This window comes from Dryobates pubescens, chromosome Z (assembly GCF_014839835.1).
Source record: "Dryobates pubescens isolate bDryPub1 chromosome Z, bDryPub1.pri, whole genome shotgun sequence".
Lineage (NCBI taxonomy): Eukaryota > Metazoa > Chordata > Aves > Piciformes > Picidae > Dryobates > Dryobates pubescens.
The window spans coordinates 11,721,023-11,747,625 of NC_071657.1; the positions used below are offsets into that span (position 1 = coordinate 11,721,023).

The 26,603-nt window shown below is 45.7% G+C and overlaps 1 protein-coding gene across 1 annotated transcript in view; it reads left to right on the top strand.

Moving 5' to 3' along the window:
• Window positions 1-7,654: 7,654 nt before the first annotated feature.
• Window positions 7,655-26,603, top strand: part of KIAA1958 (KIAA1958 ortholog) — a 63,088-nt gene continuing 44,139 nt past the window's right edge. The window contains exon 1 of the mRNA XM_054178080.1: window positions 7,655-8,015. The gene's annotated coding sequence lies outside the window, so the exon portion shown is untranslated. The remainder of the gene's footprint in view (window positions 8,016-26,603) is intronic.

A 26,603-nucleotide genomic window follows, 5' to 3' on the forward strand; every position in this document is an offset into this window, starting at 1 on the left:
CACAGGGCTTGTGTTCCAAACCCCTCACCAACTTTGTTGCCCTTCTCTGGACACGTTCCAGCAAGTCAACATCCTTCCTAAACTGAGGGGCCCAGAACTGGACACAGTACTCAAGGTGTGGCCTAACCAGTGCAGAGTACAGGGGCAGAATGACCTCCCTGCTCCTGCTGGCCACACTGTTCCTGAGGGAGGAAGAGGAGAATGAGAGAGGATTTAACAAATGTTCATAAATATCTGAGGGCTGGGTGCCAAGAGGGAGAAGACAGGCTATTCTCTGTTGTACCCCGTGACAGGACAAGGGGCAATTGATATAAACTACAGCACAGGAGGTTCCACTTCAACAAGAGGAGGAACTTTGTCACTGTGAGGGTCACAGAGCATTGGAACAGGCTCCCCAGAGACATTGAATCTGTTTCAAGGCTCATATGGATGCATTCCTGTGAGACCTGTGCTCCTGCTCTGGCAGGGGGGGTTGGTCTCAATGATCTTCAGAGGTTCCTTCCAACCCCTAGCATCCTGTGATCCTTCCACAGCATTGATATCCCACCAGGGAAACTAGCCCTTGTCCAACCCATTAACACTGACTTACAGGCACCTGTCTCTCACCAAGCTCTTATCTAGAGAAGTGTGTGGTCAGAGGGTGGGTCACCTTGTGTTTAGTCCTCTATATGAGGGCTCCAGATTAACATATGGATGAATGAGGTAGGTAAATGGTTCCCCAGATTTTCAGCACTTGTGTCTTTGAGCTAGAGGCAGTCTCAGTGAAGATCCAGCTGTCTGTCTGCAAGCTGGAAGGCTGCCTACAACAAGGTCCCATCACAGTGGTACAAAGGAGGCAGTTCTGACAGGCACTGCAGCTCACCTGTGACCTTTTGTGGCCTCCCAAATATTGCTCTCTCCATACTCCAGCTGACTGGTGGGATCAAATCTTGACTGAGTCACAGCAAATGGACTCAGTGGTTGGATTTGGTGATCTCAAAGGTCTTTAGCAATCAGATTGATTCTATGAAATTAAGCCTAACAAGGAAGACCTCTTTTAACTCACACTGCTGTCTCAAGGGGCTGCACTTTAATCAAGCTATAGGCTGGACAAGGAATTTTTCCTGACTCAAAAGTAGCTCTAGGTTAGCATCTTGCACTGCAGGAGCTAATTGGATGGGCACATGTTCCTCTGAGGAACATACCATTGAAAGACATGGCAAAATATTCCTACTGTGATGAGACATTGATTCATGGTTTGCATTTGGCTGGTGCTAGCCATGATCAGTAGACCTTGGAGAAGACATGCCAGTGGGAACCCCTGATGAATTGATCCAAAAGCCTGGTGTGGCAGTGGCCTGATCCTGCCCATCTTCCTGTAATGCAGCCACATGTGGTCAAAAACATACCTCTTGGCCACTGCTGTCTTCCCGTCTCATTGAAGCTGCTCTTGTGGTAGGTCCTTAGCACAACATGTAAATGTTCTGCTAAAATCAGAAGTATTTTCTGACGGCCTCTGTCTCCCTCCCAGAGTGTTTAGCACCTGCCAAAGCATCTTAGAATCATAGAATCAATAAGGTTGGAAAAGACCTCAAAGATCATCAAGTCCAACCTGTCACCCAACACTTCATGACTACTAAACCATGGCACCAAGTGCCACGTCCAATCCCCTCTTTGAACACCTCCAGGAATGGTGACTCCATTCCAATGACAAATGACTCCGTCTGTGAAGAACTTTCTCCTCATCTCAAGCCTAAACTTCCCCTGGTGCAGCTTGAGACTGTGTCCTCTTGTTCTGGTGCTGGTTGCCTGGGAAAAGAGACCAACCCTCACCTGGCTACAACCTCTCTTCAGGTAGTTGTAGACAGCAAGAAGGTCTCCCCTGAGCCTCCACTTCTCCAGGCTAAACCCCAGCTCCCTCAGCCTCTCCTCAAAGGGCTTGTGTTCCAAACCCCTCACCAACTTTGTTGCCCTTCTCTGGACACATTCCAGCAAGTCAACATCCTTCCTAAACTGAGGGGCCCAGAACTGGACACAGTACTCAAGGTGTGTCCTAACCACATTGTTCTTGATGCAGGCAAGGATGCCACTGGCCTTCTTGGATCTTCTCTCCTGCTGGAAGAACTGAGAGAATTCACAGGACTTATGTTTTGCCTTTGTGTCTCGTCTGGCAAAGCTTCTGGCACACGGTCAGGCTTGCGACTGCTGATGAGGCCTGAGAGCCTATGCATGGGCTGGCACACCCTGCTCAACTGTGCAGGAGCGAGCAAGCCCGGCTGGGGCACAGACTATAGGAATGTGAGTCATTCGTTGCTGCTTTGCTGCCTGGGTCAAATGCAGGGCAGAGCTGGGCAGCAGAAGCAAACCTTTCAGCATGAATCCAAGCTCACCCACCAGTCCTGCACAAATGGGAAAGAGGCCATTGTCCCTGTCATTGATGTAGGCTGGTACCTGTCTCTTCTCACAGAGGACCTCCCTGGGAAAAGCCAAGCTCTCCTCCATTACTGCTTGAATGCTGGAGAGATGCTGGGGAAGTTCAGCAGGTTCATGATAAAGCCATGTCATCACTGAGTGTCCATGTGTTCTCCATGAGGTGATAACACCTGTGCTTTGATGCATAGAGTCATAGAATCATAGATCATAGAATCAATAAGGTTGGAAGAGACCTCAAAGATCATCAAGTCCAACCTGGCACCCAAGAACCTCATGATACTAAACCATGGCACCAAGTGCCACATCCAATCCCCGCTTGAACGCCTCCAGGACTGGTGACTCCACCACATCCCTGGGCAGCCCATTCCAACAGCTAACAACTCTCTTTGTGAAGAACTTTCCCCTCACCTCAAACCTAAGCTTCCCCTAGTGCAGCTTGAGACTGTGTCCTCTTGTTCTGGTGCTGGTTGCCTGGGAGAAGAGACCAACCTCCTCCTGGCTACAACCACCCTTCAGGTACTTCTAGACAGCAAGAAGGTCACCCCTGAGTCTCCTCTTCTCCAGGCTAAACAATCCCAGCTCCCTCAGCCTCTCCTCACAGGGCTTGTGCTCAAGGCCTCTCCCCAGCCTTGTTGCCCTTCTCTGGACACAGTCAAGAGTCTCAATGTCCTTCTTAAATTGAGGGGCCCAGAACTGGACACAGTACTCAAGGCGTAGCCTAACCAGAACTGAGTACAGGGTTACAATGACTTCCCTGCTCCTGCTGACCACATTATTCTTGATGCAGGCCAGGATGCCATTGTCAATCAGGCCAGCTGTCAATCAGTATCCCCAGGTCCCTTCCTGTTTGGCAGCTGTCCAGCCACTCTGACCCCAGCCTGTAGCTCTGCATAGGGTTGCCGTGGCCGAAGTGCAGCACCCGGCACTTGGACTTGTTGAATGTCATCATGTTGGACTCTGCCCATCTGTCCAGCCTGTCAAGGTCCCTCTGGAGAGCCCCTCTACCCTCTATACCAATCAACATCTGCTCCCACCTTGGTGTCATCTGCAAATTTACTCATGACTGACTCAATCCCCTCATCCAGATCATCAATAAAGATATTGAACAGGATGGGACCCAGCACTGATCCCTGGGGGACAGAGAGTCCAGAGAGTGATGGTGAATGGTGCCACATCCAGCTGGCGGCCAGTCACCAGTGGCATCCCCCAGGGATCAGTGCTGGGCCCCGTCCTCTTTAACATCTTCATTGATGATCTGGATGAGGGGGTTGAGTCAGTCATCAGTAAATTTGCAGATGACACCAAGTTAGTAACAGATATTGGTCAGAGGGTAGAAAGGCTCTGCAGAGGGACCCTGACCGACTGGACAGATGGGCAGAGTCCAATGGGATGGCATTTAACAAGTCCAAGTGCCAGGTGCTGCACTTTGGCCACGGCAACCCCATGCAGAGCTACAGGCTGGGGTCAGAGTGGCTGGAGAGCTGCCAAACAGAGAGGGACCTGGGGGTGATGATTGACACCCGCCTAAACATGAGCCAGCAGTGTGCCCAGGTGGCCAAGAGGGCCAACAGCATCCTGGCCTGTATTCGGAATAGTGTGGCCAGCAGGAGCAGGGAGGTCATTGTGCCCCTGTACTCTGCATTGGTTAGGCCACACCTTGAGTACTGTGTCCAGTTCTGGGCCCCTCAGTTTAGGAAGGACATCGAGACCCTTGAATGTGTCCAGAGAAGGGCGACAAGGCTGGTGAGAGGCCTTGAGCACAAGCCCTATGAGGAGAGGCTGAGGGAGCTGGGATTGTTTAGCCTGGAGAAGAGAAGGCTCAGGGGTGACCTCATAGCCCTCTACAACTACCTGAAAGGTGGTTGTAGCCAGGTGGGGGTTGGTCTCTTCTCCCAGGCAACCAGCACCAGAACAAGGGGACACAGTGTCAAGCTGCACCAGGGAGGTTTAGACTCAAAGTGAGGAGAAAGTTCTTCACCGAGCGAGTCATTCGTCATTGGAATGGGCTGCCCAGGGAGGTGGTGGAGTCGCCGTCCCTGGAGGTATTCAAGAGGAGATTGGATGTGGCACTTGGTGCCATGGTCTAGTCATGAGGTCTGTGGAGACAGGTTGGACTCGATGATCCTTGGGGTCTCTTCCAACCTTAGTTATACTGTGATACTGTGATAAACCACTAGTGACTGGCCTCCAGCTGGATGTGGCACCATTCACCACCATTCTCTGGGCACAGCCCTCCAGCCAGTTCCTAACCCAGCACAGAGTGTAGCTGTAACTTGCCATGACTGTTGGCCTCTTTTCAAGCAGACAGGCAGGTGTTTCTAAGGAGCAGGTTCCTTTGCTCCTGTTTGGCAACTGGTGCATCCTATTTCACCACCTACTGGCCCAGTTGGAAGACTTGGTTCTTGGAGGATCTGTGATGCTTTTGCCTTTGCCCATTCTTTTTGGCCTGCAGGTGGCATTGTTGTTAATGTGGTGGCAGGTAATCCAGCAGACTGCCCAGCGGTTCAGGAGGAGAGAGTGTGAGTTTCCACTGAGCACTACACGCAGCAGTTTTCCTGTCTCTGGGGCCTGGAGATAGCAAATCCCTTCTTGTCACACAGCCTGCCAAGGCTGGTAAACAGTTATAGCACAGGTGGGCAAACAGAGGTTACTGTCCAAGGTCACAGAAGAAAGTCTGAGTAAGGTGTGGGATGAGCATGTCACTCACCTTCTTCCTCAGCCTGCTGCATTAATGACAGGACCCTACTGCCTCATCTGAGCATGAGGACTATGAAGACGTTCTTAGCACCTCTGGCAGGTGTGTATGCCAACAGAGCTATGCCTCAATGTATTTTATGCCAGGTGAGGAATAGGAGAAATGACCAGCAACTACACCACCTCACAGTTCCTCGGCTGTGCAGAGGCCAGCACAGTCCCATCAAGTCAACATCAGCAGCTTTCTCTCCCAGGAAAAAAACTTGCTTTTATAGGAACACTGGTACATGCTGCTTGCTGCCTTTCCAACACAGTTCCTAATGCAGGCAGGAGTTAGCATGAGTTCACTCGAAATTGCAGTTCTGTGCTGAAGTGCTGAGGACATTACTGGGGCAGCTAAAGCTAGCAGTGTGTATGATAGGAACCAGAAGCCTCTGATACAATTACAGCCCTGTGTACAAGGCTGTGATGCTAATAGAGCACAACAGCCAAGCAACCACCTCAGAGGTTAGAGAAGCATTTTCAAACCCTCTTTGTAATTAATGAGTGCAGACATCACATTGACCTGGGGCTGCTCCTAACAATGAAGAAGTGAAGAAAGAGTAGAAGAGGTGGGGGAGAAGGTGGGAGGAGGGCATGCTTTGAGGCTACTTTGTCTTGTTGCCATAGATGAGCATGAGACAAAAAGAGAAAAGCAAAGCAAAAGCCCAGTGGAGTTGGGAGAAAGGAAGGAGGGATCAGAAATGAGAATGAAGAAGCCATATAGGTAAGACAATAGGTAAGACAGGTAATGTCTTTCAGACTGTGGCTTGTGGGCTGCTTCCAAGCGCTCTGCAGAGTTGACTGCAAAAGCAAGTTCATGTCCAATTCAGTAGCCTACAGAGAAGTTACAGCCAACAGAGTCCATTCCTCCACTGCAGAAACAAGTTGAAGATGCACAGTGACGAGCAAGCCTCTTATGTTTCCTGCCTACCCATGATGTGCCTTGTTTTAAAGTCTACAGCAATGCAGACTGTCTAGAAGGCAGATCTCCTCCTCAGGAATTCCTTGTTGAACTCATTGTCAAAATGTAACTATTTGATAGTGAAAAAAAAGAGTTCAGCAGCCCCACCTTGGAGGCAAACTGAGCTCTGATTTGAACTGTACAACCCATGCAGCCTCTGCATAGGAGGTGTGCTGCAGGGGCATATATACCTGAAGAGCAGCACATCTCAGCCCCTGGCAGGACACAGCAGAGTCCAGGAAGGTGACGGTCTTGTCCTTGATGATGCTGGTGCTCTGACTCCAGGTCCTCAAGCCAAAAGCATGAAGATGTGGAAGCAGTGTGTCACATGTTTGATCATTACAGATGGTGGCAGACTCTCCTTTTACTCCCTGGAGCAATTACTCCTTCTGTTTAGAGTTCTCCATCTTTAGGAGTCTAACACTCTTCCCTTAAAGTATTAAAGATCTCTGCTGAGTTGCATTGACACGACGATGACATCTTACTGAAAATAAACAAGAGCAGAAGGGATGGCAGTCTTCCCCAGGCGAGGTTAATGCTACTACCAAATTCCCCTGCTGCATCAGAGGCAAACCCAGAAAGAGCATTACTGCTGGCACGAACATGCTTCCAGATTGCCTCCATTATACTCTTGCGTAAGCATTGTTGCCATCGTAGCTAGCAGCATGTGTTAGCCCATTCAAGTTTTGCAAATGTTGGCAGAAGGAGGATGAGGAAAGGAAACCTCTGGGGCATGAGCAGCCAGTTTGGAAGACTGATATTCTCCCAGCAGCAGTCAGGCCTGTCTCCTTCTTGGAGTGATGCAACAAGGTGGAGGAAAATAAAAGCCCAACAGGAGAGACGTGCAGAGTTTGCTTTGGCACACGCCTCGCTTGCTGGGGGAGCACCAGCATCCAGAGAAAATTCTTGCAAGCACATGGTGAGACTTCCCATGATTAACTGCAAAAGAAACCTCCAATATGAGTAATGCTGCTGCTGAGATCTGTAGCTGCAGACAAATCAAGGAAGTTGCCGTTTTCATGACAGGCAAATTGCAGGTTTTATTGCCCTATATACGGACGTGGGAGGGGTGCATATGTATATATCCCACATAAAATTAATAAACACCTGGTGCTGTATCTATGATCTCATGCAGAAAAGTAAAATAACAGTAAGTGGTGTGTCTCTGTGCCTGCACCAAACAACTGAGCCTCAGTCGTGTGGACACAGCTCCTCTGAGTAACTCACGTGGTGTAAGTCAACAGCTCTTCATCAGAACTGTTACAATGACATTATTTTATGTCAGCTGAGAGTGGGCTCCTCAGCAGCAGGGTGACAAGCCCGGGTTTGGCAGCACGGGGTCTCCCAAGATGAGTTCTCAAGGTAAGCGTTCCTACCCGTTGCAATGCAGGCACGGCAGCTCCATTTGCCTGTTTCCACGCAGCGCTGCGTGGCCATTACCAACCCTCACAGGGCTTTTTTAGCCGCCTTGTGCCAAACCAGCTTGCGCTGCTGTGCCCCCTCGGCCAGCTCCCGATGGCACTCGTCCTTCCCGCGGCTCTGCACCCCAGCTCCCCGGGACTGGCTGCGCGCCCGGGCCCGGCCCGGGCCCTGCGGGGGGCGGCGGGGCCGGTGCGGGGGGCGGCGGGTGTGCCATTGCACACTTCCTGCGGTCTGTGCGACCGGCGCCGGTTTCCGGTGGCTGATAGGAGCCGGAGCCCGCCGCTGCCTCCCCCGGCGCGGAGCAGCGTCGCGCAGGGCATCGCACACGCACTGCGGGGGGGGGGCGGAGGAGGAGGAGGGACCTGAGCAGCCCCCCCCCTCCCCAGCCCCCGAGCACTATCACAGTAACATCCCCCCCCCTAGTGCGATGCAGGCGATATCGCACAGCCTCCCGCTTCGCGCTCTCACCGACAGGCACCTGCAGGTACGTGACCCGCCGGGATGCACCGCGGGTGTGTGGGTGCGTGTTGGCGTGTGAGCTTGTGCCTGTGTTTGTGTGCGTGCTCGTGTGTGTGAGCGCGCTTGTGTGCGTGTGTGTGTTTGCGTGTGCGTTCAGCGCTGGCCGCCGCGGGGGCGGCCGATATTCCCCGTATCTCTTTGTGCGCAGCGAAGGGCTCTCCAGGAGGTTTGTTCCCCTCCTCCCCGACCTTTCCGAGGGTCAGTGTGCGGGGGCAGGGATAGTTATGTCCCCACCGTGCTGCTCTGGAGATGTCCGTGCAGGAGGATATGCAGGGGGAAGACAGAAGTGTGTGAGGGGCGTCGGGGTTTGGCATAACACAGGTAGCGGAGTGATCCCCTTTCCTTCCACCCCCATCCCCCGTTGCATCCTCATAAAGGAAACCGACCCTCTCCCCGCCGCCAACCCGGAGCGGAGTGAGGGGACTGCGGTTTGGGGACACCGGCGTCTGACGGCTGCACCGAGCCCGGGGTGGTGACAAGGGGCAGTGCCTCGCAGTGTGGTTTGGGCCCCCTAGGGGTTCTCGTGTCCCCTGCCCCGGGCATCTGCCGGAGGAAGACAGGAGAGCTCCGGGGAAGCCCCTCTCGCCGCCTGCCCGAGCAGGCAGTGGGGTGTGCGTTGGGCATGGTAGCCCCCGCGCAAACTTGGTTTGTCACCGAGACGAGGCAAGAGCGGTAAGGGAAGCCAGAAAACTCTGAAACAAGCTCGGAAAAGATGGTTAAGTGTAAGGGGAAAGAGTGAAAACGATGGGGAGATATATAGTGCCTTCTACAGTTTAATTCTGGCTGACAGAAGCAAAGCCAGAGGAGTAACTGTGACACATATACTAAAACTCACCTTCCACCTACAGAGTTAATGGTTATAAATATCCCCTGAACACAGCTGGTTATTCAGTAGTACTAGCTGTGGAGTACGCCTGTTTCCATGCCAGTGAATGAAGGTCTGTCTAGAAACAAAGCAATACACGGGGTAAAAATGAAATCCTCCTTCGTATATGGCTGGCTTTCAACATTTGAATTGTTAATCAGTGAAGTTTGCTTTTGCCTGCCTTCTCCCCCATTCCCACACTATCTTTTCTCAGAAATACGACCTCTGCAAGTGGTGCTAAAACAAAGACAGATGCTGTGAACTGCCTGGGATAGTAATAGTTTTCTTCTTAAATACTGATTTGAAGAGAAATGGGACTGGGCCTTTAGTGTGCTTGTTAACACAGAGTGAGAATTTGTGTAAATGAAATTATTACATTCTTGTGCTATGTTCTGGACAATAGCTTTTCAGGTCAGGGGCTAGGCTTGGTTTTGGTTTGTGGTTGGTGGGTTTTTCTCTCCCCCCCCCCCCCCCGCTTCTTTAAACAGCATAACCCCAAAAGGTCTTTTCAGGTCAGGAGCGACCAGTTCCTGTTTCCCCTCCCCTGCTGCTGCTTCTATTCCTCTCCATATAATTCGGAGCTCAGGCTCGACAGGACTGTACTCACGTGGTGCTTCAATTAACCTAATAACCCTGGCCAGCGCCATGCTGGAGCTGCATGCCTGCCCCACAGCACATGTGCACTGGTTCAGACTGCCTCCAACTTACTGGCATTACCAGAAGCTGAGTAAAAACACCTTGTGGGTCAGGTCTGCCAGTTGTCCCAGGCTGTCAAATGGTGTTTCAGCCTTGGCTAAATCTGTCTTTGCCCACTTCTAAAGCCACGCAAAAGTCAAAGTCAGAAGTCAACAGCGCTGAGCCTGTGCTGAGCCTGGCATGCAACCTGGCTAAGTGAAATCCACAGCCTCTCCTCCCCTTCCTCTGCCTGTGCCTGTCAACAAAAAAACTATTTTCCAAACTTCAGCTCAAGTTTATCAGCTTTTTTAATCTATTTTTAGATAAACTAACAAACCAACCTGACAGTTTAAAAACCTTGTCACCCAAATGAGTGCAAAGAGGGAGGAATTGGCAAAAAGGATACTGTGTAATAGTAAATGTTCAGGGTATAGTAGATGGACTTACATGCAGGGTAAAGCTTGATGTGTGTGAAAGAGATAGGCAGTGAGTTCCTCCTTCTGGTGTTACCAGTAACTCATCTCGGGAATGTAACACAGTTTTTCTTCATACTCCGCTAAAATAACTGTTTCCAGGAGGAAACCTAAAAGTTGTGGGAAACCTGTAGCAGCTCAGGTACTTCTCTGAGCCATTGTTAGCAAGCTGGTGTTTTGGCTTGCTCTTTAAGCAAGTATATACTGGATCTGTTCCAGTACTGATGCCTTTGTGCACTGGTAATCTGCATGACACCAGGAAGCTTCCTATTGCTGAACTTAGTGAAAGTTTCAAGAGCACATTTATGCAGTGATAATGGATTTGTAGCCACCGAGTTCCCAAAGCAGCAGCAGTTTCCTGCGTTAGCAGTTCACACCTGGCAGTCACCAAGTCCATCTTTGTTACATGGCCACTAAGCTTTGCCATAGTGCCAGTTTGGTATGTTCACAGACTCCAGCTCAGTAAAGACTTTCAGGAGTTTCAGTGCCATCTTTTGGTATTTTCAGTCTCCCCTCTGCTTCCTTCACTTGACAGTTATAAAATGCAGAGACAGAAGGGGTTGAAGGTGTTTAATATGGGCAGACCTGTGATCTCAGCCTTGACTCTTGTTTCTGTGACACCACTGTTTTACCACACCTGCACTCTGAGAGCAATAGCCCATCCATGCACATCTCACAGAGGTGGTGTGAAAGTTGACTACTGTTTGTAAGGCACCTCACAGACATGTATACAGCAATTACTCCTCTCCAGGATTGTTACATATCTGGTAATTCAAGTGTAACTAGCTGAGCATAAGGCTCTGGTGTGAAAGGTTGCTGCTACACACACCTTTCTGCAAAGTAAAATAGGGTGAGATGAAGGTTGGTGACTTAAAATAGTGCAGATTTTTACAGCCTTTCTGGCTCCTTTTCTGTGAAAAATATTTAGGAAGGAGTGTTAGTCTGAGTCCAGTATTTCCACAATGGATCCTCATAGAAGCTTAAAGGCACTTGACAGACTTAAACCTTAGTATTAGTAATGATGAAGCTTGTGGAGCACAACTGCTTCATCTTCAGTTACTTGACCTTAACTCTGATTTGCTGATTTATTTCCTGTTGAGGTTGGTGAATTCTTTTGCAAGAACAGAAATTTTAGCATGCCAGCCCTCTCTGGTTTCTACGGTAACACTGCATATATTCCCTAATGAGACCCTTGGCTGGCCACTGATTGTCTGCATTTTTCTAGTTTGGTAATTCTGGACCCTGAAGTAAATAAAATATCTTGTTTATATGACTGTCCAAACTGAAGCAGTCAAAGTGGAAACAGAAATAAAACCGTAAATGCCTTCAGCATGGTGAGGATGTGATTCAACCTCAGTTGGCTGCGGATGGTGTATAAGCAGATAACTTTCAGTGTTGTGTTTTCTTTTGAGAAGAGTACAGTGAAAAGCACTCATCCAGATCTTGGGCTTAGTTTGAACTTTGTGTACCTGTTCTGTGGCTGACTGATGGGGGGGGGGAGGGGGGGAAATGTAAGTTACTTGCATCATCTGAAAGCTATTTTGAAATACAGGTGTTTCCCACGTTTTCTGGTCTGCCAGTTTTTATCACATACTACTGGAGGCAGGATCTGCAAACTTTTGTTCACTTAACTCGTGTTAGCTCAGAGACATCACATGAGTCCTGTTGGATCCAGGCATCTTAGGGTTTTAGTCTTGTGAAAAGTCGCAGGAACAAAAGTTTTCCTGTGAGTGCAAAATCACAGGATTAGATTCATGGTATTCACAGAGCGAGCACTGCAACCTTCTGCAAGTTTTTGTTTCCACTGCGGGAGTCCAAAGTAATTATTTCCTGAACACAGTCACTGTACTTAAAGTCCTTTAAATATATGCTTTATAACTAGTACCTAAGATAACCGAAAGAGATGCCTCTCCCTTGTCCCCTCCAGCTTACTTTATTTCATTAATTTTCCCACTCTTTCTTGCATGGTCTATCCTATTATTTTAATCTGTGATCTTCAGTAACATAAGTGTCTGTGGTTGGTGTGGACAATAAGGCAAAACCCCTTCAAAATGTTTTTATTAAAACAGGAATGTAAACGTAGAGCAGGGGGCAAACATCCAAATGCACGTGTTACTTAGCTTTGGCAACTGGACTTTTCTTGAATAATCAGTGCTGGAGTGTGAAACCTTTGTTGTTCAGTCCCTTCACCTTTCATCTTCATGAAAGAAATAGGCAAGAAAGGAGTCAGCTACCTAGTTATCTTCTTTTTATTCAAAATATGTGTAAAGGTGGCTGCAACTGATCTTAGTAATTTCAAATTTCAGTGGCTATCCTGTCATGGGTTCAGGCTGGAGAAGAGAAAAAACACCGACAGTCTAGTAGTTTACATTGAAATTCCCTCTGTGCCCTGCCAGAAGCAGCATCCTAATGACCTGGGGTACTTAAGTGTTCATTATCTCATCCTACCTTAACGACTGCTGATTGGTGTGACAAACGGAATCAAACTAAGGGGAACAAGTGTATGTGGGGGTAGCAATCCGTCTTAACGGGAGAACTCCGGTGGAGAGCTGTGAAATGGCTAACAGCCAGGCATTAGGCTGCATTCTGGCTCCTGATGGCTATCAGCTTTGGGTTTAGGGGCAGCAGCGGTTTGAAGCAATGTTTTATCCCGTGTGGAGGTGCAGCGGTTAAATACTCTGAGCTGCCACTGTCAGGTGCTGTCTCCAAACTCCGGCATACACACCCCCTACAAATACACACACCACACACCCTGCCCGGAGTTCTAATCTCTTTCTGCTTCTGCGGGACCCGTAATTTATTTTCGTAGGTGTAAATTTTCACATGGTCGAGGGCTGTGGCTTACAAGCTGTTTTGGGAAGTTACTTCCCAGTTTTCCCATCAGTGACCCAAAACAGCTGTAAAGATGCATTGCATATAATTATGAATACTACACGAATCAAACATCATAATAAAGATTTGTAATATATATATACACACATATAATGTTTGCTGTAGATATAGATACTTAAATTTGAAATTTTATTATCTATTCTGGATTATCCTTATATTAACATGGTATGTATGTTGTATTCTATAAATCATTATTTATTCCCAATTCATTCCATTCTTTCTGAGATGAGAGAGGAAAGATAGGTTTCACAGATAAGGTATCTGATTTATGGGAGCTGTGGTTCAGGTGGGATCTGTCCTTCTCTCTATCAAAGTGATATAGTGGAAGGAGTAATGCACCACCCTCTATATTGCCCCAGAACAGAGCATGAGGCTGAAAGGAACTGCAAGCTCTGAGGTGTAAAATGTAGGGCTCATCACTGTGGTAGGGTTAGGGAAATGCTGAAATTACAAACTAAGTAGGTTTTTGTTTTGTTTTGTTTTGTCCAAATCTTTTTTTCAGGGGAAAAAAAAAAAAAAAGTTGGGCAAAAGGGAAGGGAATAGCTTTGTGCCATGGCCATGGTGGGAGGGACAGGAAGGAGGGAAGGCCAGGGCTAGGCGTCAAAACATGCTCTCCAAGAAAGAGGCTCACAAAGCTCTGGGATAACCTGCAAGGATGCTGCCATGGGAATTCCTCACAACAAGGTTCAATGAGTTTCTGTCAGTGTGCAGAGAGGAACTGTAAGTCTGCTTAGGAGGAGCCTTGATTTTTAGTGATTTTTCTTTCATGATTAAACCCATTTGTAGGGAGTTCTTCTCTAGAGCAAGAATATAGCAGACACTTTCCAACAGGACTGAAGAAAGACAATGAGAAACTAATTATTATTTTTTTCAATAGGAAATAGGGATGAAGAGAAAAGGCAGCTGTCTGAAGTAGTAAGTGACTATAAAGCACATCCTTGTAACATAGAGCAGCATGACCTGGTGTGGTGTGTTAATGCATGGAGGGATGTCAAAGAGGAATATGTCATGAAGTGAAAACACTTTTCAGTCAGAATATATCTTCACCTTTGTTCTTGTCAGGGTACTGATACCTGCAGGAACATGCTTGAACAGTTAGAAACCTCCTTCCTCTTTTGAACAGCACGCTTACATCTTAGGGCTACAGTCAAATGCTTCTGTGTAGTTATGCCCAGCAAGTCTCCAGAATGGCAGCCAAAATTAGGGAGAGAGGAGCTTTTGGCATGCGCTTGGTGTTGCAGTTTTCTGCACTTTCTTGTTTATCTCTTCTCCTTAAACCTGAAGCCACAGACCCATAATTTCTGTAGTCTGTGTATGGAAGAAGGGGGAGCATGTATGTTCTCTGCTAAGTGTTCTTCTGAAGCTGTACAGAAAACCCTCACTGCCCTGTGATAGCTTGCAAAATCCACCGCAACACACCATAAGGAGACAGCATGTTTTAGCTGGTGACACTCCAAATGTCACAGCTTAGAATTTGCAAAATATTGCAAGATGGAAAAGAATTAATGAGCTATCCTCAAAATGTGGAAGCTGACACATTTTTCTAATCTGTGCAGTTTTGATCCTTGCTGTTAAACCAGTTTTGCACAGAAGATGCCAATGTACTAATTCAATGGAACATTTTCAATCCTCCGTCACGTGGATTGTTCCCCTGCAGCAGTCCATGGTCATACGAGATCATGCCACTTTACACTGTGAGCTTAGATAACCACTCAGAATTTTATTGTAGCTGGAAACTTTATAGAGTCTTGGTTTTCATATTTAACTAGGAAAGTGAGTATTTCCTGCCTGACATTTACATTTCATACTGTCTTATTTTTAGCTCTGTTAGGAGCAAAAATCTTGTCTGCCTTATTTTTTTTTATTATTACTTTTTTTTTTTTAAATTTCTTTTTTATTTTTCCCCTCTTTTTTAGTTGAAGCATATTTTAACCTTCTTATCTGTAGCTATGTAGTCAAGGGTGCCTTTTGAAAACCTCAGCCCTTACACGCAGACTCAGCATTACATTTTTTTTTTGGCCCAAGAGGCAAACTTTCATTGTGCAACTAGTAAATTACAATTGAAACTGTTCCATAAAGTGCTTTCCATAGCCTGTGCCAGATGTGTGAATCCTAGCAGTTTTAGCAGACTTGATGAGTGTTGATGACTTAATTTTAAACCAATTAGGTTTATCATTTCCTTTCCAGAAATACAGAGAACTGTTGTGGTACTAAACCAGTTAAAAAGAAGTATTACCTTTTAACAAATGAATGAACATTACATAGAATCATAGAATGGTCTGGGTTGGAAGGAACCTCCAAAGGTCATCTAGCCCAATGCCCTCTGTAGCATACAGGGGCGTCCTCAACTAGGTCAGGTTTCACAGAGTACTACCAAGCCTCACCCTGAATATCTCCAGGGATGGGGCCCTGGCCAGCCTGTCCCAGTGTTCTACTACCTTCATGGTAAAGAACTTGTTCCTAACATCCAATCTAAATCTGCTCTTCTCTAGTTTGAAGGCATCGTCCCTTGTCCTATCACTACAGGCCTTTGTAAGCAGTCTCTCTCTCTGTCCTTCTTGCAGGCCCCCTTCAGGTACTGGAAGGTTGTTATTAGGTCTCTGCAGAGCCTTCTCTTTTCCAGGCTGAATAACCCCAGCTCCTGTCATCATAGACAGAGGTGTTCCAACCCCCTGATAATTTCCATGGCCCTCTTCTGGACCCGCTCCATCAGGTCTACTAGCAGGCTGATGCTTGCCAAATCTTCTAGATTTCAAGTTAAATTTCAGTGTGGACTGTTCTTGCAAGTTTAAAATCTGTGCCCCCAAGTCAAGACATGCAAAAATCTCTCATGTTACTTGTGTTCAAGACTTCTTTCAGTTAGATCCTGTTTTCTGCACACAGCTTCACTTCATAGCAGGGTGTAGCTATGAACCCTACAAATGGCATATTCTTGCTGAACTGAATGGTATGAATTAAACAAGCAGTGTAGGACTCCATCTACTTTTTCTGACCTGGTGCCTGTCATCAGCTTGAAAATCAAGCTCAGTACTGAGTGTCTGCTGAAGAGCTGGTGTGATTTGATTGAAATACAGGTGACTGAGGAAGATTTTTTTTTTACCTGAGGAGATCTGGGTCAGATATTTTGATATTACAAATGTGTCTTGATTTGAGAGAGAGAAGATATTTATTATAGCAATGAGTAAAGAAAGCTAGAAAATTATATATGCAAGGTACATAAATCCACAGCATGTAGATTTGTTTTTTACCTTTGTCTTACCCTAAATAGTTCAAGGACTCAGTCCTATACAATGTTAGACGTTGTGGTGCTACCCATCAAAACACAGGTGAATGATCCTCCCAGAAACAGAAGCACTAGTTAATTAATGCTTGCAAAGTTTAGTAGATAATTAAGTTCTGAGCTTTTTTTTTTTTCCTGTATTTTTTCCTTTTTAACCAAATTGCCTGTGAATTTGTTTGCTCTTCAGCTGGCTTTTTTTTGTCTGAGATAATCTATTCTAAAATAATGAGGCTGATTTCAGTATGGAAATGTACAGCAGCCCTTCTTAATAATGCATTCAGATGTATAAAATAATTTAAAGTAAGTCTGTCTGGCAGAGGGGAAAAAAATGTAATTTTGGATTTACAGTTTATTTTGGACTGGAAGAGAATACATTATACTGAGCATCACAAATAAGTCATGTTTTGGAATGGCTCCACAAGATAGTGGAGCATTACTGCAATACAGCTTCAGGCAATTTATGTGGAGGATGGTTATTCACCTGGCCCTTTATTTGCAAGAAATATTCCACTCTTTGATTGAGCTCTCTTCAATGTGATGCATCTGATTTAATGCACTGTGTTTGCTGTATGCATTTGCACACTTTCATAAGGATGGTCAAAAATTGTTTGTCTAGCCAGGAGTTGAGGAGGAACAGCAGCTGGAGACATATAGCAAAGATAAGCAGCATTAACCATTGCCATTTAATTGTGCGTGTGTGCCTGTATGTAACATTCAAACCTTTCCTGTTGGATAATGAACTTTGTAAAGCTTTAGTGAACTCTTTCTGGTCAGGCATCTCTAAAACAATCTTCACCTCTGCTGACCTCTTAGATACTGATTAAGCTGTTCAGCTGTGTTTGATTAGCTTAGTTTACAGACTATTTAACTGGTGCAGAAGTATTTACATGGGATAATACCGTGAAGATTAAGATGGGGCAAGTAAAAACCTGGAATCACTTCAGCAATATTTATGAAACAAAGATGAGTGAATCCAGCATATGTGTGTATTTTGAAATCTTAAGGCTCAATGATTTGTTTCTCTTCCAGAGGAGAAGTCCATCTTGCCCCTTATGTGGAAGGTGGTCATTTCCCTCAGTGTAGCAGTTCCCCTTGTGGCCATCCCCTGCTCTCCCCATGGCTGTGAGATTCATATAGAGCATGAGGAATTTGATTCTTAACAAGGTGAGAGCAGAGGAAATTGTTCTGTGTTTTACTTCATTAGTACTAGGGCACTAGTAGTAGGACACTAGGTCACTATCACTGTCTTGGCAGAATTAGAAACCAGAAAGTTGGAACATCTAGACATCAGCTGTTCAGTATCTGTCCTTGGCTGCCTCCATCTGTGAATTTCACTTTTTGCCTATGGTGTGCAGTGTTGGAAGATAGGTTTTCCCATTCCCATTGGCATAGCTGGTGTAAATTCATAATACTCATCTTTTCCATCAAATGCCCATTTTGCCAGCACTGCCACTGAGGAACAATCTTCATTGACATGTTCCAAGGCAGCTGCCAGCCTTTTTTCTCTCTTGTTTTTCTGGCATACCGTAGCTCTTCAGAGAAATTTGGATTACCTGTGCCTATTCTTTTCCTACCCAAGTCATTCATCATGATGAACTTAATTGTGGAGGAGATAGAGGAGCACCTGCATGTGGTTTCTGAGACTACTATGCAGAGGAGCAAGCTGGAGCCTTTACTCAAATGCAGCTTTACCCTGACCTGCACAGGTGTTATTGTCAGGGTTTTGGGACTGGGTTGGCAAATCAGTAGGAAGGCTTGAAGGATACACACCTGGTTGCCTTGGCAGTAGTATACAAATCTTCCTGTCAAATTGTAGCAGCCTTTGGTAGCTTTGGGGAGGGCATTAGATGAAGATGTTCTGGCTGTGCAGAGGTGCCAGGGCTTTTGTGTGGATAAATTGACCATTCCTCTGGGTTTTTATGGATTGTCCATTTTGCACAGTGCACAGTTTGAAGTTGCAGTGAGTTGCATGCAGTCATGTGTGGGATTTTTGTCCCATGAATTATGCTTCAGAGGCTGGTTTAAGCAGAGGTTTGCAGCACTGTCAGGTGTAAAAACCTCCTCCCAGCCAGACAGTAATGGGAGAGTTGGACTCAGACCTTCATGACTAAGGCTACAGCCCTATGTCAGAAAGGTCTTCAACACATGGTGACAAGGTCTGCTGTTCCCATAGCATACTGCTTTTATGTGAATTAGTACCTATTCTCTAAGGCATGAGGTACCTTGTTGGAGCTTTATTGAAGGTCAAGTAAATTAAGTTGTATAGGTCATTTTCATCTTCTTAATTCACCTTTCCTCTGTAGTTAATGACTACTTTGAAAAACTCACAGCCATCAGGAGGTAAAGCAGTTTTCCCTCAGTGCAAGCGTGATCCTGTCTCCTTGTGTTTAAGTGCTACAGAACATTTAACTCTGCTGTGTTTGTGCAACATTGAATCATAGAATGATAGAATCACAGAATGGTCTGGGCTGTAAAGGACCTCTGAAGGATCATCTATTTCTAGCCCCCCACACAGTCAGCAGGGGCATCCTCAACTAGACCAGGTATGGTGAGTTGAAGTTTCCCCCCAGCATTAGCTTTGCCAGACCAACTCAGTTAGAAGCAAAGGAAGCTGTATTTACAAGCAAAATCTACACTCTGCGATGGAATGCAATGAATATGTACCAAATATACAGTATTTACAATATTATACAGATATTAACAATGAGGAAACAACATGAACCACCCCCCCCCTCAAGTCAGAGACCAGGAAAGCCATTCCTCTGCTCCCCCCTACCCCACTGTCCCAAGAGAGAAGAGGAGTGGAGAGAAAAGCAGTGGGTTAGACTTAGCCAAGGCCCGCTGACAAGCACATTAATCTCTCCCAAGTGAAGCAAAACAGCAGAGATCAGAAGATAAGAGAGAGAATTGTTATGGTACAGCTCATCTTATTCTAGATATTTATCCAACAAATTTGTTTAGAATAATATTTTGTTTTCCTTCTTACACCCAATAGTGATTTATTTATATTTTTCTACTTTTCCGCTCAAAATCTGTAACTAAATTTCAAAGGCAGAGCCTAAAACCACCACCCCAAGCCACAAAGAGCCCTGTTGAGCCTCATTGTGAGTATTTCCAGTGATGGGGCCCTGACCACCTCCCTGGGCAACCTGTTCCAATGTTCCACCACCCTCATAGTAACTAGCTAGTTCCTAACATCCAATTTAAATCTGCTGTTCTGCAGTTTGAAGCCATTTATTTCCCCTTGTCCTAGCACCACAGGCCTTTGTGAACAGTCTCTCTCCATCCCTCTTGCAGTTCTCCTTCAGGAACTGGAAGGCTGCTATTAGGTCTCCCTGGAGCCATTCTCAAAAATAATGTAAGGTATTCAGAAGGATGTTAAAGTAAAAATTCTGCTGATAGAACATGCTATTTGAGAAACAATGGTTTTGTAGTATGGGTTGCTTTGGTTTTGTGAGGTTGTTTTTGTTTTGTTTGTTGGGTTGGGTTTTTTTGCTGTTTTCAGGGGACTGACAAAAGAAAATGGCATTACAATTTTTCACATGGTTTGACCCATTAGATTGTTTGGTAAAAAGTATTTGAGTAGGCAGCAAATTGAATTGGTTTTACATTTTCAAGACACTTAAGATAGAAAATAGGAAAGACAGCACTAGATAAACGTGCTGCATGTATAATAATATTACTGCCAGGGAAATTTAATTCAGCCTTCAGTGATGGGTTTGGGGAGATGTGTTGCATTTGGCTGGAGATAAGGTAATGCCTGCAGTGCAGTCTCAAGTAAGTAGGAACAGAATGAAACTGATATTTTGCATTAGTTGTGTATTATTTATTGTATCTGATACAAGCCCACAGCAGACACCGGATCCTACTACCATCTGCCTGGTATCAGATACAGTGTCTGCATATAGAAAGAGGCAAGGTGGTGCTGTCTGGACTTTCTGTGCAGGAGTTGTCTCAGAAAAGCTTTCATTTTGTAAACTTTGCTAGTGTTTTCCTTGGTAATTTTCTTTCTTCACCAAGGCTGTATTTCTGTTGTTAAAAATCCAGGCTTGCATTAGTTGTTGGTTGTGCAGCAACTGTGCAGTGGTCGCAGTAATTTGTCTCAGGACTGTGAGAAACAGCAGTTGTGATAAACTGTTGTAAGAAACCAGTATTTATATGCTCTGGCTGAGGGAACTGGGGGTTAACCTGGAGAAAAGGAGGGTGCGGTGAGACCTTCTCACTCTGTACAACACCCTGAAAGGATAATGGAGCCAGGTGGGAATCAATCTCTCTTCTCAAGGAACAAGTGACAGGAGAAGTTGCATCAGGGAAAGTTCAAGTTGGACATGAGGAACAATTTCTTCTCAAAAAGGCCTGGAACAGGATGTTCAGGGCAGTAGTGGAGTCCCCATCCCATCCCAATCCCTGGTGGGATTTAAAAGCTTTGTAGATGTGGTGCTGAGGGACATGGTTTAATGGTGAGCTGGTAGTGCTGGATTAACAGTTGGACTCAATCGTGGAGGTCTTTTCCAAACAAAACTATTTTGTGGGGGTAGGAGACTACAGGAAGAGAGTTATGGGCTAGTTCAGTATCAGAGTATACTATGAAAAAGAACAGTCGTATGTTTTTCAAAATGGACTTTGCAGTGCTCTGAAGAGAGAGATGTCAGTGATCTCTTTAGACAGCTAAGGACAGAAGGAAGAAAACCATGCAAAAACTGCAAGGATGTTTCCAACCATTCAAATGGGAAATAAACTGATGGAAAAAAACTATCTGGTGCACCAGGTAACTTGGAGCTTATGCACCCTGGTGCTGTTTAGGTGGGAGATGAGGTGAGACTATTAAACATGACTTTGCCTCTAAAGCTGCACAGCTCAGAACTGGTGCTTCTGGGAGAAGCTTGCCATGTTTTTAGTACAAATCTCTCAAGGGAAAACAAAGTTTTTGAATCCACAGTTCCCTCCAAAATGGTGTGGTCAGCCGTGCCTTGGTCCTTCCTGCTCTCCATCCAGCTGCCCCTGAAGACCCCAAGCAGGACCACCCGGGCTGTCTGCACTGTGCTACCATTTACACTACAGAGACGTGGTTCCCCTTTTACAGAAGAAGAAACAAAGTCAGAGAGACCTGGACTAAAGCCTTTGTCACTGCTGAAGGGCATTATGTGCAGAGACCACTGGGTTCCTAACTGCATTCCAGGATGAGAAACACCTCTGGGGTGATGTGCTGGGACTGCCTTGCTCTTCCTGAGAGTGCTGGCAGCTACAGTTATTTTTCCTTCCTGCGTGCAAAGGGATAAGATCCAGAGAGTCACAGAAGAATGTTGTAGTGTGGAGCTCAAGCTGTGCAATCATGATGTGTGTGTCTGCCCCAGAGTTTGGAAAGGTTTGTCTTTGAGCAGACCACCTTCCCCAAGGAGGAATGCAAGAGCAAGACCTCTGTATCTTAGGTTTTGCTTTTCTTTCCCAGTCAAACATCTGGATTTTCAGCTATTCCAGTAGTGTCATCTTTATAATTAATGGAATACAGCCTGTTTATCACTGCTACCTCAGTCGCTCCAAAATCAGGGTTGTTTCCAGAGCACAAAATCAGTGATCCAGTCCCTGATGCATGGAGACCATGGGTCTGGCAATCTAACAGAGTGGCACAAAATGGGGAGAATAATCCTTACCCTCCCACCTCTACTACCAAGAACAGCTAGGCCCTTCTCCAAAGTCATGTGCAAATGACTTGAGAGTGAAATGTGTGCAAGAGGCTTGCTCAGCTACAGAGGTGGGCAAAAAATAATGAGCAGTGTGTTTTGGTCAATGCATGGCACTGCTGAAGAATGTCATTTGATGCAATTCTGATGAAACCTCCACTTCTCCAAGTGGAAGGGAAAGGTATTTAAGAAAAGTGGTGCAGGAATGGTTTGTAATCTTGAGGAGTGCCTGAGCCAGCACAGTTAGCTTCCAGGCAATGCCCAATGTTCATGCTCTTAAGCTGTATCACAGAGGACACATGCAGTAAGAAGAATAAAGGAGAGGGAACATGGATGAACAGTTGCAAATTAACCTGCACCTGGACAGCACCATGAAGTGTCCTGGCATTTTATCAGTAACTCACTCCTGTTGCTTTCTTGGCGCTCAATTCAGCAAGGTCTGGGAGTGCAGGAGAATCACAGAATGTTATGGCTTGGAAGCGACCTTGAAAGTTCATTGAGTCCAACTTCCCTACCAGAGCAGGATCACCTTGAGTAGGTCACACTGGAATGCATCCAGGTGGGTTTTGAAGTCTCCAGAGGAGACTCCGCAACCTTTCTGGGCAGCCTGTCCCAGTAAAATACCCTTCACTCCCAGACAGGGCCAAAGTGATAGGTTTTCCTGGTAAGAGAATATTCAACAAAGTCTTTCAGGAGCTGATACCTTAGCCAGTGATACCTTGGGGGGAAAAGGAATACAGCTAGGCAGCAAAACAAAAAAAAAAAAAATAGGCAATGGAAGGGTTATTTGGTGCTTCCTGATCCTCATCAGCCTGTGTCCAGTTTGAAATGCATGGTGTGCCATACATGCCATCAGGCTTGCTTGTGCAAAGCAATATGCTGCATTTTGCTGACAGAAATGGAAAGTTCTTTTGCTCTTCCTTATGGGATGCCTTTGCTTGCTGTGCTAGGGGAGCATGGAGTAACCTGGGTAGGTGGAGAGAATCACCGTGCATACCCTTCAGCAAGACACTGTGTTTGTTCTGACAAAATCCTGTTTGATTCTGGTTTGTTTTGTGTTCTTAAGGGCCTCTGCCGTGCCTGCTGGGAATTGAGTGGGCTGGGAGTGGGAAGTTGCAGACTGCTGGGGAGACTCGCAGTTTTTCAGGGACCTTTGCTGCTGTAAATGAAACTCATAGCCTGTCTGGTTGCCAGCTTCTTCCCAGTTACTAGAGAAGGTCCTCTAGAAACTACCATAAAGGGTAATCCTTGACTTTCTGTGGTAAGAGCAGCTTGAGAAGGTTTACAAGCATTGTGAATTTAATTTTACATTTTTTTATGCGTGCGTGGCTCACCGAGAGTGCCCCCAGCTGCACTCTGACCAAAGTCACCCGCTGGTTCCAAGACCAGGCTATCACACTAACAAAATGTACCTTGCTTATGTTAAACTCAGTGACAAAGGATTTTAATGTGGCCTGAATGAGGAAGTACAAGGAAAATAAAGTGTGCGTTCTCATGATTTTGCATCACTCGACATCTAGTGTGTGCCTGGCAACTGGGAATCCCAAGTTGTAACATACATGGCATAACTTTCATGTGTTATGAAAGTTCAGGGGCTGATGAAGATGAGCCAGGCAATTAAACTTTATTTTACCTTCCAGCAGTCCCTCTGTACAGGCTTAGATGCATCACATAGGCCTAGATGCCTCATAGTAGAGCTGCTAACATTGTATTGGGACAATCTGATGCTGTTAGTCAGCATCAAGAAGGTTACAGGTGGATGTGAATCTTGCTGAATCTGGCAGTGACTGAATTGGTTGGGTAAAGAGCAAATTTCTTAATAGTAGTTACTAGACTTGGCCTTTGTGTGGAAGCACTTGTCAAAGCAGAGGCAAGTAACAGTGTTGCTGTGTTTCAGTGACAGTTTAGCCCATCACTACTTGTGTTCTTCATAGATACTTGTTTCAAATACATCTGTGATTTGGGTTTTTTTGGACAGATTTTTGCTAACATCCATTTCCTAAGTCAGTCTTTTCCTAACGTTAACTGCTGGTATCACAAACATTGTACATTACAGGCATCAAAAATATTCCATAGGTATCATAAGTGGGTTGCTTGTTTGTAAAGCCTGAAACTAATAAATAATGATACCAAAACAGGAAGCCCTGAATGATACCACTCTAGAGGTTGCATAGCTGTAGCTGTGGTCCAGCTTTGCACCATGTTCCAGTGATAAGCAGGTGCTGCCAGCTGAGCTGTGAGGAAGTCTTTGGTGCTCTCCCTTGGTGCTGGCCTGAACAGTCTCCATGCATTGGAGGGCAGTGAGAGAGGGTTTCTTCTCTGTGTCTTGTATCTTCACAGGGTTGGCTCATGTATCAGTTCCAGTCACTGGCACAGAACCAATGCTGCCTGCCAAATGATGTGTTTGTTCCAGATACTGCTCTGTTTCATCCTGTACTGACTTTCTTGCACTGTCCATTGGATTGGACTCCAAATCTGGAAAAGCAGAAGCTTTACCTTTAAATGACTACTTTTTAAAATGGCTAGCTACCAAATACAGTGTGCTTAGTTATGAAATGTTTACCTTGCAGAGCTGTTTTGCAGAGAGAGAAATCTTTTGACTTCCCTTTCTCCTTTATCTTTCAGAAGCGTACAGCCAAGAGATTTTAATTTCTTGCCTTTTTGCTTTTGGCAGATTTATTCTCATGCTGCGCAGCTCTTCTAAACACAAACCTTTTTAAAATGCTTGCTGAGGATTTATTTTTGTTAGTTTCTGTTTTAGAAGTATTCCTACGCCCTTTTGTTCCAGTCTGGCATAGAGCAAGTAGGTTAGATGTTCCCTGACATCCCCGGAATGTTTCATTTGGTTTGCTTGGTTAAACTTCACAGTAGTGTAATGCTGGTAGAGCTCAAAATGAAACCTGATTTCAGCAAAGGTGCCACAACCTCCAAGGGCCAAACTGAAGACCATACTGTATGGTTTAAACTGATTTAACAGCAGTGTTTGAAGGGGAAACAGAGATGTTCAGTTTTATCTCCTGCAGCTGCTGGGCTTTGTGAAGCTGGCGATGTGGAGCTTGCCCTTTGCAAATATGATTTGGGATGCTTAAACTTCTCAGATGTTCTGTTGTGTTTCCTAAAACCTTGGAGTGTTTTGTTTCAGAGCAGTTGTTTTCATGGAGGTCAGCTGTTGTGGTTTGGTTACAAACAGGCGTGGTTCCGGACGTGCTAACACTCATGTGCCATCAGAAGCAACATTTCAGCATTTGTGGGTTTGCTCCAGCAAAACTGGGACTTGAAAAGGTGATTGCAGAGAGGTCAATTTGTCTATATGGAAGATGAAAAAAAGAAAAACATGTCCTGCAAGACAAAGTTGTGTTGTTAACATTTCTTTTTCTAATCACTACAGGGAAGTGTGGGCCAGAACCTGCTTCTAGCCTTTTGTGCAGCCAGGACAGGGGCATGTTTTGCCCCCACAGGACAGTGAGTGAAATGTGCCCTTCCAACTGGCACACCTGCAAAGTCCCCATAAACGGAGCTGCTTTCCTAAGTGATGCTTTGCAGCATTGTTTTTGGCTTTGTTTGTGTAATGGAACTCCTTCTAGAGGTACCAGATTGTTCTGAACATTCAATATAATCTCAGTAAACAAATGCTGTTGAAACCTTAGACTGACCTGGCAACATCAGTAGGGTTAGGAAGCTGAACATGGCAGGGACACTCTTACTATTTCCTTCATTTCAGTGATAGCACTCACTCTGCACTCCCATCTCTTCTAGTGCCAGCATGGACCTTTTACTTGCAGTTAGGCAAGTGGAAGTGTGGTGGTGAAAGGATAGATGTTTGATTGATAGATGTTGTTTTCTTCTGCCTTCATGTGGCAGCGGTTCTTAAGATGTTTGGAGCCAAAACTGAAATGTTATTAGTGCAAAGCAGAGGCGAAAATCAGCTCAACACTTAGATCTAGTGTAAGTCAGGGGGGAGTTGTCCCTTTGCCTTATTTCTCAGATTGCTCCAGCACTGAGGATGGAAACTGCAATTCACAACAGGGTGAAGAGACATCTTACCTTGTCAAACTCAGAGCCAGAGCTGAGAGAGTTACCAACAACATCACTGCTGGGTTTGGTGGTAGTAATTTTCACTGCTCCCCTCACCATCTGTCTCTCATTGGAAATGGTTTACAATTGGAAGAAGCCAGCCATGTGTGCAGATATCTAAAGAGCGATGTGAAGCATTAACACCAGACAATACAGACAGGTTTTTTTTCTTTGGGGCTCCCCATAATAGTAAGTAATCAGTGTCTCTGACTGGAGCAGCTCTTTTGAGAGAAGAGGAAAGGAAGCTGTCTAAGAACATTGCCAAAGAAGTCCTTTTGGAAAAATGCCAGCAGAAATTCAAGAAGGCTGCCCAGGGGAGTTCAGTACACTTAGCCCTCCTATTAATGTCAGCATGTTCTTTTTCACCTTTTATCCTTTTTGTTTGTGTTTTAATTTTTAAATAAGAGTTTGTGTCATTCCTCAGTATAATTCCACAACAGCCCTTCTAGGTTCTGCGTTGTGCCTCCAAACAACTCATCTGCTGAATCTGCATGAACAGTTTGTGTGCAAGAGACCTGGCTGGCTTTGAATGCAAATACACTCCGTCACACAGTTGGATGAATGGGTCTTTAATCCATGTGTGTCCTTGCAGAAAATGTCTGCCAAAATTAG